We start from the raw sequence: 20056 nt of genomic DNA, 5'->3' as shown, positions 1-20056 counted from the left end.
TTAAAAACAAATCAAACAGTCCTTTGACTGAGCTACTGGAGAGGATACATATTTCTTTGCTGAATACCCCCCATGGGCAGTACGTAGCCTCACACCGGAAATCCATCCAGCACATTGGGGGCGACGAAATAAGGGAGTCCATCATTTTCAATGAAGGGGAACGAAGTTGGCTGGGAAGCAAAATGGGCGGGGGACCGTGACCAGGTTAGGAACAAAATGTGAAAGCCGAACTTTTGTTCAATACATACATCGTGTACTCCGCGACATCGCCGTGCTATTGACTAATCGAAGCTCACTATAGCTTCTAGCCCTACTGCATTTAAGCCCTACTGCATTTAGCCCCTACTGCATTTAGCCGGCGGCAGGTAGCCTAGTGGTCAGAGCTGTTGGACCAGTAACCGAAAGGTTTCTAGATCAAATCCCCGAGCTGATCTGTTGTTCTTCCCCTGAACAAGGCAGTTAACCCACTGTTCCTAGGCCATCTTTGTAAATACGAATTAGTTGTTAACTGACTTGCCTGTTTAAATAAATAAAAAAATGGACACCTAGCACTATGTAGCCTGCTTCCTAGCACCAAGATGAGGGCGAAGGAAGCTTGGCTATCTGCATTTATTGAATTTGGCCTTTACTATTATAGCCCATAGAAACGCATTGAAAAACACGTTCTGATATGTACAACAACAAAAAATTGAAATCGTGAGGAATAAGGTTTTGAAGTGTCTGTCCTATATCTAGGAGATATAAGAAAGCTCAGGAAATAAATATATTTTTTGGCACAAAAATGGTCCTGCGTTACCTTCAGATGAGTGGGGGTCGTCGAGCAGAATTGTGTGAGAGTGGGGTCATAGTTACTAGGCCAAACCGTTCAGACGCTTCGTACGTTTTTGTGAGAAGACTGATTTTCGGGAAGGCCGGCACCGGCGGATGTTCTGGATTGAGACGCAGCCCATGCAGATGGCTCTGTTTTAAAACCTGTTTGGAATAGGGGGCAGTATTTTCACGGCCGGATGAAAAAAAAGTATCCGATTTAAACTGGTTACTACTCTTGCCCAGAAACGACGATTTGCATATTATTAGTAGATTTGGATAGAAAACACTCTGAAGTTTCTAAAACTGTTTGAATGGTGTCTGTGAGTATAACAGAACTCATATGGCAGGCAAAAACCTGAGAAGATTCCAAGCAGGAAGTGGCCTGTCTGAGAATTTGTAGTTCTAGTCCCTTTTGAAACTACAGTATCTGTGGGGTTACGTAGCACTTTCTAAGGCTTCCATTGGCTCTCTAAAGCCTTCAGAAAGCGGATTGAGGCGTCTTCTGTCTCTGGGCAGAGTATAGTAGCTCAGTTTGTCAGTGGTCTGCCTGGTGACAAAGAGATTGGATATGCTCGTTCACGCAACCATGCTGTTTTTTCTTTTCCTCTTTGAATGAATACAACGTTGTCCGGTTAGAATATTATCGCTATTTTATGAGAAAAATACCATAACAATTGATTTTAAACAGCGTTTGACATGCTTCTAAGTACGGTAATGGAACATTTTGAATTTTTTGGTCTCGAAATGCGCTCGCGCGTTAGCCTTTGGATAGTGACCTGAACACACGAACAAAATGGAGGTATTTGGACATAACTATGGATTATTTGGAACAAAAACAACATTTCTTGTGGAAGTAGCAGTCCTGGGAGTGCATTCTGACGAAGATCAGCAAAGGTAATACAATTTTTCTAATACTAATTCTGAGTTTAGTGAGCCCCGAACTTGGCGGGTGTCAAAATAGCTAGCCGTGATGGCTGAGCTATGTACTCAGAATATTGACAAATGTGCTTTCGCCGAAAAGCTATTTTAAAATCTGACATAGCGATTGCATAAAGGACTTCTGTATCTATAATTCTTTAAATAATTGTTATGTATTTTGTCAACGTATATGATGAGTAATTTAGTAAATTCACCGGACGTTTTGGGTGGGAATGCATGTTCTGAACATCACATGCCAATGTAAAAAGCTGTTTTTGGATATAAATATGAACTTGATTCAAATCAAAATCAAATCAAAAATCAAATCAAATCAAAACATGCATGTAACATACATGCATGTATTGTATAACATAATGTCCTAGGAGTGTCATCTGATGAAGATCATCAAAGGTTAGGGCTTCATTTAGCTGTGTTTTGGGTTTTTGTGACATATATGCTTGCTTGGAAAATGGCTGTGTGATTCTGTTTGGCTATGTACTCTCCTAACATAATCTAATGTTTTGCTTTCGCTGTAAAGCCTTTTTGAAATCGGACAATGTGGTTAGAGTAACGAGAGTCTTGTCTTTAAAATGGTGTAAAATAGTCGTATGTTTGAAAAATTGAAATTATTGCATTTTTGAGGTTTTGTATTTCGCACCACGTTCTTCCATTGGATATTGGCGAGGCGTTCCGCTAGCAGAACGTCTGTCCTCAACAGGTTTTAAACTGACAGATTTTGGATATACATTTTTGTATTATGTTAATTAGATTGACACGTGTGCATCAATAGACTAAGTATTTTAAGGACAACTTCCTTATTATAATAATGACTTATCAACCATCATATGCAGAAACAAAGAAGAAGAAAATGGATTGATGAGAGCAAATCCCTTAATATGCTTCTGTCATGTCTTTTCAGATCAGTGCAGCTGAAGAAAAGGAGTCAAGGAGAGGAGCCAAGAAGAGGACGACACTTAAGTCTATTGAGGCTTCTTAGGACAACCACTGGACTTGGACATAACAGACCATGTTGATTCTTATCCATATAACTTAATCTATGGCTGTCCTTACAAACCTAGAAGAGTATGATGCACTAAATGTGATGGTAGAATACAAAGTGCTGCCAAAGACAATTAAATTGATACAGCTGGGATTATCAATAAATCAAAAATATCCTTTGAGCAACCAGTTGGTCAAAAGTCAAAATATCCATGATACACAATCAGATTTAGGTTCTTATAGGAGTTTTTCAATCTTTATTTATACGTTTTTAACTTCATCATGTTTTGTGGGTTCACCCTGTAGCTGATCAAAGGTTGAGCCATAGATGTAGGTCAACATATAAACATCTCCTACTGTAGGAGTCCTACATCTCTGCTTTGTCAGCTACTGTCTAGTTCTAGACCTAGGCTCTGTCCCAAATGGACCATATACCCTATGATGTGCACTACTTTTGACCAGGGCCCATAGTCCACATGGGCCTCGGTAAAAAGTAGTGCACTATATAGGTAATAGGGTGAAATTTGGGATGAATCCCTAGTCTGTCCATCTACAAGTACTTAACTAGATTTGCCTGATTGAGCACAGGACTCTGCTTGACGTGGACCTGCTGCCAGGAAGCCTGGATGCCATTGATGCTGCAACACAACGTCAACATTCTAACCCTAGCCCAGACGGAATGCACAGACTTATCCTGTCTAATCGTCTGCCTCTCATATCATTTAGAAAGTACTGTATGCTGTGGACGTATGCCTAACTTGTCGAATGTAAAAAATAAAAAGTGCCCGTAAGGAATGTTCTCAATGATTTTAGGGAATCACTCTTTTCTTGTTTTCACTCAAGGGGTTCACTAGTTTGAGGGATAGAATACCCTCCGTTCTCATTACAAAATGGAATAGAATTAAATCAAATTTTATTTTTCACATGCGCCAAATACAACAGCGCCAACCTTACAGTGAAATGCTTACTTACAAGCCCTTAACCAACAATGCAGTTTTAAGAAAAAGAAAAGAAAAGTAACAAATTATTAAAGAGCAGCAGTAAAATAACAATAGCAAGACTATATACTGGGGGTACCGGTACAGAGTCAATGTGCGGGGGTACCGGTTAGTCAAGATAATTGAGGTAATATGTACATGTAGGTAGAGTTATTAAAGTGACTATGCATAGATAATAACAGAGTAGCAACAACATAAAAGATAAAGGGGCGGGTGGCAATTTCAAATAGTCTGGGTAGCCATTTGATTAGCTGTTCAGGAGCCTTATGGCTTATGACTGTTTAGAAGCCTCTTGGACCTAGACTTGGCGCTCCAGTACCGCTTGCCATGCGGTGGCAGAGAGAACAGTCTATGACTAGGGTGGCTAGAGTCTGAGAATTTTTAGGGCATTCCTCTGACACTGCCTGGTATAGAGGTCCTGGATGGCAGGAAACTTGGCCCCAGTGATGTACTGGGCCATACGCACTACCCTCTGTAGTGCCTTGCGATCGGAGGCCGAGCAGTTGCCATACCAGGCAGTGATGCAACCCGTCAGAATGTTCTCGATGTTGCAGCTGTAGAACCTTTTGAGGATCTGAGGACCCATGCCCAATCTTTTCAGTCTCCTGAGGGGAATAGGTTTTGTCGTGCCCTCTTCACGACTGTCTTGGTGTGTTTGGACCATGTTAGTTTGTTGGTGATGTGGAAACTAAGGAACTTGAAGCTCTCAACCTGCTCCACTACAGCCCCGTCGATGAGAATGGGGGCATGCTCGGTCCTCCTTCTACTGTAGTCCAGAATCATCTCCTTTGTCTTGATCACGTTGAGGGAGAGGTTGTTGCCCTGGCACCACATGGCCAGGTCTCTGACCTCCTCCCTATATGCTGTCTCGCCGTTGTCGGTGATCAGCCTACCACTGTTATGTCATCGGCAAACTTGATGATGGTGTTGGAGTTGTACCTGTCCGTGAAGTCATGAATGAACAGGGAGTACAGGAGGGGACTGAGCATGCATCCCTGAGGGGCCCCCTTGTTGAGGATCAGCGTGACGGATGTGTTGTTACCTACCCTTACCACCTGGGTGCGGCCCGTCAGGAAGTCCAGGATCCAGTTGCAGAGGGAGGTGTTTAGTCCCAGGGTCCTTAGCTTAGTGATAAGCTTTGAGGGCACTATGGTGTTGAACGCTTAGCTGTAGTCAATGAATAGCATTCTCACATAGGTGTTCCTTTTATCCAGGTGTGAAAGGGCAGTGTGGATTGAGAATCTAGAAAAGTCTTGTGTGGTTAACCTGTCAGATGTTAAGTCCCCTATATGGGGGACTTTGAGCGGTTCTGGACCGGTTCCGACTGACATTGTGGTGTACAAAGCGCTCTGTGAACGCCATATGGTCCTGTGCCTTATAGTGGCAGACAGCTCCATCTGTTTGCTCTCTCCTAGGCTAGTGGCAAGAAATTTGATGATCTGACTTCTTGGAAAGGTGGCATCCTATGACGGTGCCACGTTGAAAGTCACTGAGCTCTTAAGTAAGGCCATTCTACTGCTAATGTTTGTCTATGGAGATTACCTTTGTATATATAGTGCATAATGAAGCAACAAATGGCTACTTTATTTCAAGATTTTTATTTTTTATTTTTTTATTAAATCAAATAACCTTCAAAAATTACATTCTGCAGGGCCTCTGGAGTGGCACAACAGTCTGAGGCACTGCATTGCAGTGCTTGAGGTGTCACTACAGATCTGGGTTCGATCCTAGGCTGTGTCACAGCTGACTGAGAGACCCATCGATCTCTAGGGTTAGGGTGTGGCTGGCTTCCGGGTTAAGCGAGCAGTGTGTCAAGAAGCAGTGTGGTTTGGCAGGGTTGTGTTTCGGAGGATGCGTGGCTCTCCCGAGTCCGTAGGGGAGTTGCACTGAGGAGACAAGACAGTAACTACCAACTGGGGAGAAAAAAGGGGTAAAAGTACAAAAAATAATAATCATAATTTTTGCACACCCTCATGATAGTGCTTTTGCTAATATCGTCCCTCTTGTGCATGTCATCATTAAGGCCTACCTTCATTACATGGGTAGGGCTTGCACTCATCCATTTCATGATGGCATGTAGCTGTAGAAGTCAGATCTGGTATCCTTCAACATGGTTAGCCTCATTAACTGTATAATAAAAAGACAAACCCACAAACTGATATTGCCACTATCAACCTTTTATTTTCTTTCAAGTTATTAGCAAATGATTACCACACACAGGTTATCTCAGATGCGAGTGATTTTCCTATTTCTAATAGTATTGTGTATGTCATACAGCATCTTTGTTTAAGTTTGACCACCCTAAAGGGCCTCTTGTTGGCCGTAGATGGCATTATGTTATTATAGGGATATTGGGATTACAGTTTCCCAGCCCAATGCAGAGGTCTACAGTGCATTTTGGTCGCATATACTCCTAAATATTACGCTATGCGACTTGAAATTTGAATTTGGCAGCACCAGTACGCCTCGAAAAAAATCACCCAGATAATAATTATTGTCATTATTACTTCACTGTTCCACAGCCTCTGAGTGCCATGAGGATTAAAATCACGCAACTTCGTGACGTCATGCGTTCACCATTACTACAGCGGAAACGGTTTCTTTCTCGCCCAAACCTTATGACCCACAATACCAGCACAACGTTTCTTTCTTCCTATCGCAGATTGGCAGGACCGCGTGTTACGTTCAGAAAGCGTGTAGCGGGCCGTTTTTTAACAACTCACCAGCCGCTAACCATGTTCAGTCATGTTACAGAATTAGCTAGCGCAACCTGGTAACCACAGATGATAGTTATCATTGTCTTTGTGGTCATGTTACCAGTAGTATGCATGCAACACTTGGTGGCATGGAAAGAAAGGGAGAGCTTCTTTGAGAGATGCATATAAGCCGAATGTAGGCTATATCTCAATCTTACAAATAAATTTTTCTGGTGCTCCTGAGCCCTGTATATTGTAATTGCTGGCAATTCTTATCATTAATACCTCAAATATTTTTCATTGTGGTCCTTGAAACAAATGTCAGCATAGAGCCCTGCATTGCATTAGTCCCCACAGCATGAGAGCTCATTCTTCACATGCAGTCCAGGTGTCACATGGGCTGGCCAGCCATGGGTGGTAGCAAAATAGGTACATATGAGGGCAATGCACGCCAGAAGTTTCCAGATGGGATTTTAGACATGTGGCAGTCCAGTGGGGGACTGATGGTGGAGTGGACCTATCGAGGAGATTCAGGATGACATTGACATTAGAGAGGTGTGTTGGTTCAATGTGGTGAACACCTGCCTTATGAGCTTGTCATCATCTGTAGTTGCATCCTCCCCAATATCACCAAGTACAGCAACTCCAGGGCAGACAGCCAGGATAATAAATATTCAGATCGATATTTCAGCCTATTGTATCTTTGTGTTTACAGGTCCATATTCCCAAGATGCATGAATATATCCCATTGCTGTTTGTTTGTGTATGTAGGGTAGATAACTGACTACTAGTATTCCTGAATTCTAGCAATAGCAGAGCTTGCAATAATTATTGTTTTATCTTTATTTAACTAGGAAAGACAGTTAAGAACAAATTGTAATTTACAACGATGGTCTACCCCGGCCAAATCCTCATTTACAACGATGGTCTACCCCGGCCAAATCCTCATTTACAACGATGGTCTACCCCGGCCAAATCCTCATTTACAACGATGGTCTACCCCGGCCAAATCCTCATTTACAACGATGGCCTACCCCGGCCAAATCCTCATTTACAACGATGGTCTACCCCGGCCAAATCCTCATTTACAACGATGGCCTACCCCGGCCAAATCCTCATTTACAACGATGGTCTACCCCGGCCAAATCCTCATTTACAACGATGGTCTACCCCGGCCAAACCCTAACATTTTACATTTACATTTTAGTCATTTAGCAGACGCTCTTATCCAGAGCGACTTACAGTAGTGAATACATACATTTCATTTCATGCATTTTCTAACCCGGACAATGGTGAGCAAATTGTGCTCCGCCCTATGGGACTCCCAATCACAGCCGGTTGTGATACAGCCTGGAATCAAACCAGGGTCTGTAGTGACGCCTCTAGCACTGAGATGTAGTGCCTTAGACCGCTGCGCCACTCAGGAGCCCGAGTTGCCAGTTGCCTGAGGGAAGCTACAGTTTTGACGAGCTGTCGTTGTGGAAACATCCCAGAGGCCAGAGGACGTTGCTATGAAAACTCCTTGTATTGTATCATTGAGGTCTAAAGGCTTTCTCTGGCCCTCTAATGCCAGTAAAGGTTGACCTCATCATTTAGGTGACCCTCAGTAGCCGTCTAGTCGAAAAGTGTCTCTTCCCCGTGTCAAAGTTCAACGCCTATCAGCTACAGGTTAGTGGTTGTCCCAAACCATTGATCTAAGGTTGACATTTTTACATACATTTTTATATAATGGTTTTAGGCTAGGATTGAATTAGGGTAGGATAAGCTGATCCTACATCTGTAGTCGGGAGCTTGGGATTATATCTAAACTCTAGTAATTGAGGAGATTTGAATAATGTTTCTTTGTTTGAACAAATTAGAAATGCATTAACCAGTGTTGCAATCAGTAATCCTGTTTATTTCAGGAAAATGGGAGTCAACCTGGCTGGAAAATGCTGCATAGTCAGAAGTTTGTCCCATCTGAGAAATGTGACTAAAACATGTGCTTAGAGTAGGTGAGCCATTCAGTATTATAAACTGAGTGGTTTAAGCCCTGAATGCGGATTGGCTGACAGCCGTGTTATATCAGTGCTGATGATGATGTTGATGATGATGAAGATAATGATGTTTCTTACAGGGTGGTCGAGGTATCAAGGGCCCACAGGGAGCCGTTGGCAAGAAGGGAGAGAATGTGAGTGAACAAACTAACTTCACACTTGTATTTCACACTATGGTCTGTTTTCTGCTATTATTACAATTTATAAACTGGGTGGTTCGAGCCCTGCTGATTGGCTGACAGCTGTGGAATATCAGAATGTATACCACGGGTATGACAAAACAATTATTTTTACTGCTCTAATTACGTTGGTAACGAGTTTATAATAGCAATAAGGCACCTCGGAGGTTTGTGGTATATGGCCAATATACCACGGCTAAGGGGCTGTATCCAGGCATTGCGTCGTGCATAAGAACAGCCCTTAGCCGTGGTATATTGGCCATATACTACACCACCTTGGGCCTTATTGCTTAAATGTAAAACTGTTTCCTCAAATGGTGGCTGTTGTCTAAAGACTGATAGACAGTGTGTGCTACATGTGTTATGAATGTGATAGCAAACAATTGTTACAGGACAGTAACCTTCACCACAGAACAATGAAAAGAGAGATTAAAACATTCGCTGTTAAATGGAAATGTTATAAACAGAGAGCCCATTGTTTTTGTCATTAGACATTGTTTTGATAAACATTCTGGAATGTCCTCACCCTCTGCTAGCCGAAGGTATGTTGGTCCTTGCCAAACTGAAGAAACAAAACAGCAACCATGTTTCCCCATTCCAGAGAGGTACATCACATAACAGGATCACCAACTTTAGTCAACATTCAAATAGCTCGTAGTTTCAGGATGTCACTAAGCCACCTTTGTCACATGCAGGCTACATTATAGATACAATTCATAACCTGCTTGTATAGGAAACACTGGAGATATTTGGCACACAATCACTATTAGGGAGCAACATGTAACTATTGTCTGGGTAGGTCAATAGTCTTTCAACAAATCACCTCGGTAATTCATAATTTCATGTGTTCTGTAATTTTGCTATTCAAACTCATCTATTTTTATGTGAACACCATCCAACAATAAAGACTTGAGGTCACTATTTTCTAAATCAGCTTCCCTAGTGACAATGACTGACTGCCGTCATCTACTGGTAGAATTTTACAATGCACAAAACAGATAAGCAATTCACCTTTCATGTCAGAGGCAATGGGTCAGACAATGACAAGGGTTAAAGCAACAACAAAAAATCCTATGACTGAAATTTAAGTCGATCTCAAATTGATTGTCTGGGGTCAAGTTAACCTCCCCTTTTATGTAAGACAGTCATGACTATCGTGCTTTTAGGGAAAAAGGTTAATTTTGTACATGTATTAAACTGCGAGTTTGACCAATTCCAGTCCTCTTGCTTAGGTGGTCCGGGGTCCTCCCTGGGAGAATTTTTATGAAGAAGGACCCCCCCCCCCCTCAGACAATCTCTGCAGGTGAAGAAGCCGGATGTTGGGGTCCTGGTCTGGTTACACGTGTTCTGTTGTTGTGAGGCCAGTTGCACGTACTGCCAAATTCTCTAAAACGAAGTTGGAGGAAGTTTATGGTAGAGAAATTAACATTAAATGCTCTGGCAACAGCTCTGGTGGACATCCCTGCAGTCAGCTTGTCGATTGGCTTTCCCTCAAAACTTGAGACATCTGTGAGATTGTGTTGTGTGACAAAACTGCACTTTTTTAAGTGGTCTTTCATTATCCCCATTACAAGGTGCACCTGTGTAATGATAATGCTGTTTAATCAGCTTCTTAATATTTCACACGTGTCAGGGGGGTGGATTATCTTGGCAAAGGAGAAATGCCCACTAACAGGGATGGAAACTAATTTGTGCACAAAATGTGAGAAAAATAATATCTTTGTGCATATGGAACATTTCTGTGATTTTTATTGTTGCTCATGAAACATGGGACCGACACTTTACATGTTGCGTTTATATTTTTGTTCAGTGTATTTATTATTCACTCAAAACATTTGAATTTGTTTCTATTAAAAAGTATGCCATTGCCCTTTTAAGACGACGTTGCCACTTTAAGAGCTCTGTTGCGCAGCTGCTCCTCAACCAAGCTTGAAGCTCCGGTTGCAAAACGATGCCATACGCGCAACTGAGGGAGTAGAGAAATTAACGTATTAGCAATGTAAAACAGGGAGTCCCCTCTTTAACAAAGGCCAAAACTGCTTTCAAACGTGTTTTCCCACGACTGCATTAAGAATTGTTGTGCATTGACTCTTAATCTCCAATGGTTCTTGCAACTTGAATGCGTTCGAGAGGAATATTTATCTCGCATAGAACAAACAAGCCGACTATGTAAATGACTCCACTATGGGGTTGTCTAAGTTTGTTTTAATAACACTTGGAAGTTACATCCTGAGTGATAAAGTACACGCTTTGAATTATTTTGCCAGCAGCTAAAGTAGCCTGAACACCGCGGTCTGAGTTGAGCGCTGATGTGGTGCGTATTATAGACTATTTCATTCCCTTCATCTGAACAGCCGAATGTACCCAACACATGTACTTTATGTTTTATTAAACTTTATATAACTTGGCAAGTCAGTTAAGAACAAATTCTTATTTACAATGACGGGCTACCAAAAGACAAAAGGCCTCCTGCGGGACGGGGGCTGGGTCTATTTCTTTAAATTTTATATATATATATATATATGACAAAACACACGTCACGACAAGGGAGACAACACTACATAAAGAGAGACCTAAGATAACAACACAGCAAGGCAGCAGCACAAAACATGGTACAAACATTATTGGCCAAAGACAACAGCACAAAGGGCAAGAAGGTAGAAACAACAATACAGTTGTGGCCGCTTTGCGAGATGTCAGTAAGTGTCCATGATTGAGATAAAACTGTCCAGTTTGAGTGTTTGTTGCAGCTCGTTCCAGTTGCTAGCTGCAGCGAACTGAAAAGAGGAGAGACCCAGGGATGTGTGCGCTTTGGGGACCTTTAACAGAATCTGACTGGCAGAACGGGTGTTGTATGTGGAGGATGAGGGCTGCAGTAGATATCTCAGATAGGGGGGAGTGAGGCCTAAGAGGGTTTTATAAATAAGCATCAATCAGTGGTTCTTGCGATGGGTATATAGAGATGACCAGTTTACAGAGGAGTATAGAGTGCAGTGATGTATCCAATGAGGAGCATTGGTGGCAAAACTGATGGCCGAATAGTAAAGAACATCTAGCCGCTCGAGAGCACCCTTACCTGCCGATCTCAAAATTATGTCTCCGTAATCTAGCATGGGTAGGATGGTCATCTGAATCAGGGTTAGTTTGGCAACTGGGGTGAAAGAGGCGCGATTACAATAGAGGAAACCAAGTCTAGAATTAACTTTAGCCTGCAGCTTTGATATGTGCTGAGAGAAGGACAGTGTAACGTCTAGCCATACTCCCAAGTACTTGTATGAGGTGACTACCTCAAGCTCTAAACCCTCAGAGGTAGTAATCAAACCTGTGGGGAGAGGGGCATTCTTCTTACCAAACCACATGACCTTTGTTTTGGAGGTGTTCAGAACAAGGTTAAGGGTAGAGAAAGCTTGTTGGACACTAAAAAAGCTTTGTTGTAGAGCATTTATTTAATCCAAGATGGCATAGCAGTCAAACGTCCTTTGTCCACGTCTTGTCGTGTCCCGTGTATGTATGTATGTATGTATATATATATTTTATTTTTTTTTACATCTTTTCTTCGCATATCTTTTTGTGTATTTTTTCTAAAAACTCAACTTCAAAACACTCTCCTGCAACCCGCCTCACCAATTTAAAAAAATATATTATTTACCTCAAATCCACAACAGAAGCTAGCCAAAAGTTAGCCAGTTCACTAGCTAACGTTAGAATTCAGCGGTTGGCAGTCATCAGCTATCCCTTAGCTCGAAAAGCTATCACCAGTTCTGTACAACGCGCCTCAGACCAGAGCATACCGAACCTATTTTCTCTCCATATCCCTGGATTTCTACCGCAAGCTCTGGACATTTACACCTGGATATTGCAGCTAGCTAGCTGCTATCCGAGTGACTATTGGCTAACGTCGGTCCCGGAGCTAACATCAATTATTCCGTAGCTAGCCAGCTGAAGAGTTCCATCAGTCACTCCTGGGCAACAATCACCTATCCGGACCCGTGTTACTGCCGATGCGGAGCCCCATCGGGCCTTCACGACTGGACTACCAACGTCATCTGCCCGAGGGAGTTATCCAACTGGCCCCTCCATCGCGACGTAACCTGAACGCCCATCTGCGGCCAGCTAATCGTTAGCTGTCTTATCGGCTGCTATCTGAATAGGTCTATCGGCCAATTTTCTTGGGCCACTATAACTATAACTATTTTGCCAATTGGATTGGTCCCCTCTACCACACGGAACCCCACTAATCTACCAATGGAAACGCACGAGGTGGCTAATAAGACCATCTTCTGCCAACTTGCTACCCATGGCCCGGCTTGCTGTCTGAATCGCCGTGACTGCAACCGACCTCACTACTCACTGGACCCTTCTGATCACTTGGCTAAGCATGTCTCTCCTTAATGTCAATATGCCTTGTCCATTGCTGCTCTGGTTAGTGTTTATTGGCTTATTTCACTGTAGAGCCTCTAGCCCTGCTCATTATACCCTATCCAACCTCTCAGTTCCACCACCCACACATGCGATGACATCACCTGGTTCCAAAGATGTTTCTAGAGACAATATCTCTCTCATCATCACTCAATGCCTAGGTTTACCTCCACTGTATTCACATCCTACCATACCTTTGTCTGTACATTATACCTTGAAGCTATTTTATCGCCCCCAGAAACCTTCTCCTTTTACTCTCTGTTCCGGACATCCTAGACAACCAATACTCATAGCGTTTAGCCGTACCCTTATCCTACTCCCCCTCTGGCGATGTAGAGGTGAATCCAGGCCCTGCAGTGCCTAGCTCCATTCCTATTCTCCAGGAGCGCTCTTTTGATGACTTCTGTAACCGTAATAGCCTTGGTTTCATGCAAGTTAACATTAGAAGCCTCCTCCCTAAGTTTGTTTTATTCACTGCTTTAGCACACTCTGCCAACCCGGATGTCCTAGCCGTGTCTGAATCCTGGCTTAGGAAGACCACCCCAAAAACTCTGAAATCTCCATCCCTAACTACGACATTTTCAGACAAGATAGAACGGCCAAAGGGGGTGGTGTTGCAATCTACTGCAGAGATAGCCTGCAGAGTTCTGTCCTACTATCCAGGCCTGCTATAGACCACCCTCTGCCCCCAGCTGTGCTCTGGACACCATATGTGAACTGATTGCCCCCATCTATCTTCAGAGCTCGTGCTGCTAGGTGACCTAAACTGGGACATACTTAACACCCCAGCCATTCTACAATCTAAGCTTGATGCCCTCAATCTCACACAAATTATCAATGAACCTACCAGGTACCACCCCAAAGCCGTAAACACGGGCACCCTCATAGATATCATCCTAACCAACTTGCCCTCTAAATACACCTCTGCTGTTTTCAACCAAGATCTCAGCGATCACTGCCTCATTGCCTGCATCCGTAATGGGTCAGCGGTCAAACGACCTCCACTCATCACTGTCAAACGCTCCCTGAAACACTTCAGCGAGCAGGCCTTTCTAATCGACCTGGCCTGGGTATCCTGGAAGGATATTGACCTCATCCCTTCAGTAGAGGATGCCTGGTTATTTAAAAAAAATGCCTTCCTCACCATCTTAAATAAGCATGCCCATTCAAGAAATTTAGAACCAGGAACAGATATAGCCCTTGGTTCTCTCCAGACCTGACTGCCCTTAACCAACACAAAAACATCCTGTGGTGTTCTGCGTTAGCATCGAACAGCCCCCGTGATATGCAACTTTTCAGGGAAGTTAGAAACCAATATACACAGGCAGTTAGAAAAGCCAAGGCTAGCTTTTTCAAGCAGAAATTTGCTTCCTGCAACACAAACTCAAAAACGTTCTGGGACACTGTAAAGTCCTTGGAGAATAAGAGCACCTCCTCCCAGCTGCCCACTGCACTGAGGATAGGAAACTCTGTCACCACCGATAAATCCACTATAATCGAGAATTTCAATAAGCATTTTTCTACGGCTACCCCTACCCCGGTCAACAGCACTGCACCCCCCACAGCAACTCGCCCAAGCCTTCCCCATTTCTCCTTCTCCCAAATCCAGTCAGCTGATGTTCTGAAAAATCTGGACCCTGCAAATCAGCCGGGCTAGACAATCTGGACCCTCTCTTTCTAAAATTATCTGCCGAAATTGTTGCAACCCCTATTACTAGCCTGTTCAACCTCTCTTTTGTGTCGTCTGAGATTCCCAAAGATTGGAAAGCAGCTGCGGTCATCCCCCTCTTCAAAGGGGGGACACTCTTGACCCCAAACTGCTACAGACCTATATCTATCCTACCCTGCCTCTCTAAAGTCTTCGAAAGCCAAGTAAACAAACAGATTACCGACCATTTCGAATCCCACCACACCTTCTCCGCTATGCAATCTGGCTTCAGAGCTGGTCATGGGTGCACTTCAGCCACGCTCAAGGTCCTAAATGATATCTTAACCGCCATCGATAAGAATCAATACTGTGCAGCCGTATTCATTGACCTGGCCAAGGCTTTCGACTCTGTCAATCACCACATCCTCATTGGCAGACTCAACAGCCTTGGTTTCTCAAATGATTGCCTCACCTGCTTCACCAACTACTTCTCTGATAGTGTTCAGTGTGTCAAATCAGAGGACCTGTTGTCTGGGCCTCTGGCAGTCTCTATGGGGGTGCCACAGGGTTCAATTCTTGGGCCGACTCTTTTCTCTGTATACATCAATGATGTCAAGCCTTCCCTGTAGCTCAGTTGGTAGAGCATGGTGTTTGCAACACCAGGGTTGTGGGTTCGATTCCCATGGGGGGCCAGCACAGGAAAAAAAAAAAAAATGTATGAAATTGTATGAAATGTATGCATTCACTACTGTAAGTCGCTCTGGATAAGAGCGTCTGCTAAAAAAAAAAATAAAAAAAATAAAAAAAATAAAAATAAATGTCGCTCTTGCTGCTGGTGAGTCTCTGATCCACCTCAACGTAGACGACACCATTCTGTATTCTTCTGGCCCTTCTTTGGACACTGTGTTAACTACCCTCCAGACAAGCTTCAATGCCATACAACTCTCCTTCCGTGGCCTCCAACTGCTCTTAAATACAAGTAAAACTAAATGCATGCTCTTCAACTAAACGCTGCCTGCACCTGCCCGCCCGTCCAGCATCACTACTCTGGACGGTTCTGACTTAGAATATGTGGACAACTACAAATACCTAGGTGTCTGGTTAGACTGTAAACTCTCCTTCCAGACTCACATCAAACATCTCTAGAATTGGCTTCCTCTTTCGCAACAAAGCATCTTTTACTCATGCTGCCAAACCTACCCTCGTAAAACTGACCATCCTACCGATCCTCGACTTCGGCGATGTCATTTACAAAATAGCCTCCAATGCCCTACTCAATAAATAGGATGCAGTCTATCACAGTGCCATCCGTTTTGTCACCAAAGCCCCATATACCACCCACCACTGCGACCCGTACGCTCTCGTTGGCTGGCCCTCGCTTCATACTCGTCGCCAAACCCACTGGCTCCAGGTCATCTACAAGACCCTGCTAGGTAAAGTTCCCCCTTATCTCAGCTCGCTGGTCACCATAGCAGCACCCACCTGTAGCACGCGCTCCAGCAGGTATATCTCTCTGGTCACCCCCAAAGCCAATTCCTCCTTCGGCTGCCTCTCCTTCCAGTTCTCTGCTGCCAATGACTAGAACGAACTACAAAAATCTCTAAAACTGGAAACACTTATCTCCCTCACTAGCTTTAAGCACCAGCTGTCAGAGCAGCTCAGATTACTGCACCTGTACATAGCCCATCTATAATTTAGCCCAAACAACTACCGCTTCCCCTACTGTATTTATTTATTTTGCTCCTTTGCACTCCATTATTTCTATTTCTACTTTGCACTTTCTTCCACTGCAAATCTACCATTCCAGTGTTTTACTTGCTATATTGTATTTACTTTGCCACCATGGCCTTTTCTGCCCTTATCTCACCTCATTTGCTCACTTTGTATATATCTTATTTTTCTACTATATTATTGACTGTATGTTTGTTTTACTCCATGTGTAACTCTGTGTTGTTCTATGTGTCAAACTGCTTGCTTTATCTTGGCCAGGTCGCAATTGTAAATGAGAACTTGTTCTCAACTTGCCTACCTGGTTAAATAAAGGTGAAATAAATAAAAAAATAAAAATTTAACACAAAATCCGGGGAGAGCCCAGCTGAGTATAAGACTGTGTCATCTGCATATAAATGGATGAGAGAGCTTCCTACTGCCTGAGCTATGTTGTTGATGTACATTGAGAAGCCTTGGGGTACTCCCTTGGTGACAGGCAGTGGCTGAGACAGCAGATTTTCTGAGAGGTAGTTAGCAAACCAGGCCAAAGACCCCTCAGAGACACCAATAATCCTTAGCCGGCCCACAATAATGGAATAGTCTACTGTATCAAAAGCTTTGGCCAAGTCAATAAAAATAGCAGCAAAACATTGCTTAGAATCATGGGCAATGGTGACATCATTGAGGTCCTTTAAGGTTGCAGTGACACATCCATAACCTGAGTGGAAACCAGATTGCATTCCAGAGAGAATATTATAGGCATCAAGAAAGCCAGTCAGTTGATTATCGACAAGTTTTTCCAACACTTTTGATAAACAGGGCAAAATAGAAATAGGCCTATAACAGTTAGGATCAGCTTGATCTCACCCTCTAAATAAAGGACAATCGTGGCTGCCTTTCAAGCAATGGGAACCTCCCCAGAAAGGAGAGACAGGGGGCAGCAACCTTAAAGAAGAAAGGCTCTAAACCACCTGACCCAGATGTTTTTTTGGGGTCAAGTTTCAGGAGCTCCTTTAGCACCTCGGACTCAGTGACTGCCTGCAGGGGGAAACTTTGTAGCGGGACAGGGGAAAAAGAGGGAGAAGCATCGGGGATAGTCGCATTAGAAGGGGTGGGAGATGAGGAAATGTTGGACGGGTAAGAAGGCATGGCTGAGTTAAATAGGAATCCTGACTTAATGAAGTGGTGATTAAAGAGCTCAGCCATGTGCTTCTTGTCAGTAACAACCACATCAACATTAAGGGACATGAGCAGCTGTGAGGAGGAGGATTTAATCGCCAGGTCTTTAACCATTTTCCAGAACTTCTTGGGGTTAGACCTACAGAGAGAGAACTGCTCCTTAAAGTAACTCATTTGGCGTTCCGGATAGCCTGTGCACTTATTTCTCATTTGCCTGAACGAGAGCCAGTTAGCCTGAGTGTGCGTGTGCCGAGCCTTTTGCCAAATGCAGCCAAATGCAATTATTGAGGTGGAGTAACTCTGCAAGATCGCGGTGGAATCTGATTTTAATTCTCATTTTCTTTATGGGGGCGGGTTAACAATATCACTGAAAATATAAAAAAAGAAGGTCCAAGCGTCTTCGACAGAGGGGATCAAGCTGATTCTATACCATTTTACATAGGCCAGTTCATGAAGGATGGTTTGCTCATTAAAGTTTTTTAGCAAGCGACTATGACAAATCAGGACAGGTCGTTTCACTGTGCAGCCATTACGAACACAGGCTGTAAAACAGTGATCAGTGAGGTCATTACAGAAAACACCAGTCTGATACCTACAGTTGAAGTCGGAAGTTTACATACACATAGGTTGGAGTCATAAACTCATTTTTCAACCACTCCACAAATTTATTGTTACAAACCATAGTTTTGGCAAGTCGGTTAGGACATCTACTTTGTGCATGACAAGTCATTTTTTAACAATTGTTTACAGACAGATTATTTCACTTATAATTCACTGTATCACAATTCCAGTGGGTCAGAAGTTTACATATACTAAGTTGACTGTGCCTTTAATTAAACAGCTTGGAAAATTCCAGAAAATGATGTCATGGCTTTAGAAGCTTCTGATAGGCTAATTGACATTTGAGTCAATAGGCGGTGTACCTGTGGATGTATTTCAAGGCCTACCGTCAAACTCAATGCCTCTTTGCTTGACTTCATGGGAAAATCAAAAGAAATCAGCCAAGACCTCAAAAAAAATTGCAAACCTCCACAAGGCTGGTTCATCTTTGGGAGCAATTTCCAAACCACGTTCATCTGTACAAACAATAGTACGCAAGTATAAACACCATGGGACCACACAGCCGTCATACCGCTCCGGAAGAAGACGCCTTCTGTGTCCTGGAGATGAACCGACTTTGGTGCGAAAAGTACAAATCAATCCCAGAACGACAGCAAAGGACCTGAAGATGCTGGAAGAAACAGGTACAAACGTATCTATATCCACAGTAAAACAAGTCCTATATTGACATAACCTGAAAAGCTGCTCAGCAAGGAAGAAGCCACTGCTCCAAAATGTCCATAAGACTACGGTTCGCAACTGCACATGGGGACAAAGATCAAACTTTTGAGAAATTACTTCTGGTCTGATGAAACAAAAATAGAACTGTTTGGCCATAATGACCATTATGTTTGGAGGAAAAATGGGGAGGCTTGCAAGCGGAAGAACACCATCCCAACCGTGAAGCACGGGGTTGGCAGCATCATGTTGTGGGGGTGCTTTGCTGTAGGAGGGACTGGTGCACTTCACAAAATAGATGTCATCATGAGGGAGGAAAATTATGTGGATATATTGAAGCAACATCTCAAGACATCAGTCAGGAAGTTAAAGCTTGGTCACAAATGGGTCTTCCAAATGGACATTGACCCCAAGCATACTTCCAAAGTTGTGGAAAAATGGCTTAAGGACAACAAAGTCAAGGTATTGGAGTTGCCATCACAAAGCCCTGACCTCAATCCTATAGAAAATGTGTGGGCAGAACTGAAAACGCGTGTGCGAGCAAGGAGGCCTACAAACCTGACTCAGTTACACCAGCTCTGTCAGGAGGAATGGGCCAAAATTCACCCAATTTTTGGTGGGAAGCTTGTGGAAGGCTACCTGAAACATTTGACCCATGTTAAACAATTTAAAGGCAATGCTACCAAATACTAATTGAGTGTGTCAACTTCTGACCCACTGGGAATGTGATGAAAGAAAAATATATTATTCTGACATTTCACATTCTTAAAAAAAAGTGATCTTCATAGATTTAGGACAGTACACATCTCCTTTCTGAGCGGTATGATGGCTGCGTGGTCCTGTTTATACCTGCGTACTATTGTTTGTACAGATTAACACAGTACCTTCAGGCGTTTGGAAATTGCTCCCAAGGATGAACCAGACTTGTCTACAAATCTTGGCTGATTTCTTTTGATTTTCCCATGTCAAGCCGAGTCACTGAGTTTGAAGGTAGGCCTTGAAATACATCCACAGGTATACCGCCAATTGACTCAAATGATGTCAATTAGCCTATCAGAAGCTTCTAAAGCCATGACATCATTTTCTGGAATTTTCCATGTTGTTTAAAGGCAGTCAACTTAATGCATGTAAACTTTTGACCCACTGGAATTGAGATCGGTTGGAGTCAAACTCCTCGCTATGTATA

At 43.2% G+C, this 20056-nt stretch overlaps 1 long non-coding RNA gene across 1 annotated transcript; it reads left to right on the top strand.

Moving 5' to 3' along the window:
* Positions 1 to 74: 74 nt before the first annotated feature.
* On the top strand, positions 75 to 3534 carry LOC115175433 (uncharacterized). The gene is made up of 2 exons (XR_003872035.1): positions 75 to 204; positions 2648 to 3534. It is a non-coding gene; the product is annotated as an uncharacterized LOC115175433 (long non-coding RNA).
* Positions 3535 to 20056: the final 16522 nt, after the last annotated feature.

This window comes from Salmo trutta, chromosome 36 (assembly GCF_901001165.1).
Source record: "Salmo trutta chromosome 36, fSalTru1.1, whole genome shotgun sequence".
Taxonomy (NCBI): Eukaryota; Metazoa; Chordata; class Actinopteri; order Salmoniformes; family Salmonidae; genus Salmo; species Salmo trutta.
Note: the sequence above shows the minus strand (reverse complement) of the source record. Positions and strands in the feature narration are given on the sequence as shown.